Source organism: Panthera tigris, chromosome A3, assembly GCF_018350195.1.
Source record: "Panthera tigris isolate Pti1 chromosome A3, P.tigris_Pti1_mat1.1, whole genome shotgun sequence".
NCBI lineage: Eukaryota > Metazoa > Chordata > Mammalia > Carnivora > Felidae > Panthera > Panthera tigris.
This window is the reverse complement of record NC_056662.1, coordinates 97207086-97210350: the sequence shown is the minus strand read 5'-3', so window position 1 is coordinate 97210350 and position 3265 is coordinate 97207086.

Genomic DNA, 3265 nt, shown 5'->3' with positions numbered 1-3265 from the left:
AAATATTTCACATTAGATTACAAAAAGACTGTAGCTTCTCATATTAAGTCACCAAAAAAGCCTCAATGAATTCCAAAAGATCAAAATCATTCTATGCATCTTCTGATCACAACATTATGAAACTAGAAGTCAACCACAAGAAAAAATTATGTGAAGACCACAAATACATAGAAGTTAAATAAAATGGTACTAAACAATGAATGGTTCAGCCAGGAAATAAAAGAAGGGGGAAAAAGTATATGGAAACAAAGGAAAATGAAAACACAATGGTTCAAAACCTTTGGTACTCAGAAAAAGCAGTTCAAAGAGAGAAGTTTGTAGCAATAGAAGCCTATTTCAATAAGCAAGAAAATCTCAAACAAACTAACCTTATGCTTAGAAGAGCTAGAAAAAGAACAACAAACAAAACCTAAAACCAGCAGAAGGAAGGAAAGAAATACTCAAGATTAGAGCAGAAATAAATAATACAGAAACTAAACAAACAAACAAAAAACAGATCAGTGAAACCAAGAGATGGTTCTTTGAAAATATCAATACAGTTGATAAACCTCTAGCCAGACTTATCAACAAAAACAACAAAAAAAAGGATACAAATAAATAAAAATCACAAATAAGAGAGGAGAAATAACAACCAACATCACAGAAATACAATTACTACAGAATATTACGAAAAAGTATATGCCAACAAACTGGACAACCTGGAAGAAATGTATAAGTTACTAGAACCATACAACCTACCAAAACTGAAACAGGGAGAAATAGAAAATTTGCACAGGCCAATTACCAGCAAATAAATTGAATTGGTAATTAGAAAATCCTTCCCCCACCAAAAAAAAAAACAATGTCCAGGTCCAGATGACTTCACAGACAAATTCTACCAAACATTTAAATAAGAGTTAATACCTTCTCAAACTATCCCCCCCCCCAAGAAAAAGGAAGGGAAACTTCAAAATTCATTCTATGATTCTAGCATTATCCTAATACCAAAACCAGAAAAATACTTCACTAAAAAATTTGCAATAAAATATTAGCAAAGTTAATTCAACAATACATTAAAAGAATCATTCATGGTCAAGTGGAATTTATTCCTGGGTTACAACGGTGGCTCAATATCCACAAATCAATCAATATGATACATCAGATCAATAAGAGAAAAGATAAGAACCATATGATATTTTCAATAGATACAGAAAAAGTATTTGATGAAGTACAACATACATTCATGATAAAAACCCTCAACAAACTAGGTTTAGAGGGAACATACTTCAACATAATAAAGGTCATCTATGAAAAACACAAAGATAGTATCATCCTTAACAGAGGAAAAACTGAGAGCTTTTCCTCTACGGTCAGGAACAAGACAGAGATGTTCACTCTCACCACTTTTATTCAACATAAACCCAGAAATCCTACCCACAGCAATAAGACGACATAAAAAAAATAAAAGGCATCAAAATCATCAAGGAAGAAGTATAACTTCAGCTATCTGCAGAATCCATGAAACCATATACAGAAAACCTAAAAGACTCCACCAAAAAACTGCTGATATCAATAAATGAATTCAGTATCGTCTCAGGATACAAAATCAATGTATAGAAATCTGTTGTATTTCTGTACACCAATAATGAAAGAGCAGAAGGAGAAATTAAGGAATCAATCCCATTTAAAAGTGATTCAAAAACAATAAGCTACCTAGGAATAAACCTAACCAAAGAGGTAAAAGACCTGTACTCTGAAAACTATAAACACTGATGAAAGAAATTCAACAAAATTTGAAGAAATGGAAAGACACTCATCTGTCATATTTAACAAATATGTTAACACATTAATATTTAACAAATATTTTTAAAATGTCTACACTACACAAAGCAATCCACACATCCATCCCTCTGAAATGCCATCCATCCCTATGAAAATAACAACAGGATTTTTCACAGTGCTAGCACAACCAACCCTAAAATTTGTATGGAACCACAAAAGACCCCAAAAATCCAAAGTAACCTTAAAAAAGAAAAACACTGCTGGAGGTATCACAATTTTGGACTTCAAGTTATAATACAAAGCTACAGTAATCAAAACAGTATGGTACCGGCACAAAAAACAGACACATGTATCAATGGAACAGAATAGAAATCCCAGAAACAATGCAGTTATATACTCAATTAATTAATCTTCAATGAAGCAAGGAAGAATATTCACTGGGAAAAAAGATAGTCTTCTCAACAAATGTTGGTCCAGAAAAACTGGACCAACAAGCAAAAGAATGAAATTGGACCACTTTCTTACACCATACACAAAAATAAATTCAAAATGGACTAAAGACCTACATGTGAGATCTAAAACAATAAAAATCCTAGAAGAGAACACCAGCAGTAACTTTTTCAAGATCAGTTGTACAACTTCTTTCTAGATAAGTCTACTGAAGCAAGGGAAACAGAAACAAAAATGAACCATTGGAACAACATCAAAATAAAAAGCTTTTGCACAGCAAAGGAAACAATAAAAAAAACAAAAAAACAAAAAGGCAACATACTGAATGGGGATTATTTGAAAATGACATATCCAATAAAGGCCTAATATAAAAAAAATATACATAACTGATACAACTCAACACTCAAAAGACAAATAATCCAATTTAAAACTGGGCATAAGACAAGGGGCACCTAGATGGCTCAGTCATTTAAGCGTCTGACTTCAGCTTAGGTCATGATCTCGCAGTCCATGGGTTTGAGCCCTGCATAGGGCTCTGTGCTGACAGCTCGGAGCCTAGAGCCTGCTTCTGATTCTGTGTCTCCCTCTCTCTCTGCCCCTCCCCTGCTTGCTCGCTCGCTCTCTCTCTCTCTCTCTCTCTCTCTCTCTCAAAATTAAACCAAAAAAATTAAAATAAAAATGGGCAGAAGAAAAAATGAGAAATTTCTCCAAAAAAGACATACAAATGGCCAAAAGACATATGAAAAGATGCTCATCATCACTAGTCATCAGAGAAATGCAAATCAAAACCACCATGAGATACCACCTCATACCTATCAGAATGGTTCAAATAAAAAACACAAGAAATGACAGGCTTTGGTGAGGATGTGGAGAAAATGGAAACCTCTTGCACTGTTAGAATACAATCCAGTGCAGCCACTGTAGAAGACAGTAGGGAGTTTACTCAAAAAGTTAAAAATAGAACTAGCCTATGATCCAGCAATCACATTACTGGGTATTCACCTCAAAGAATACAAAACCACTAATTCAAAGAGATACATGCACCCCTATGTTT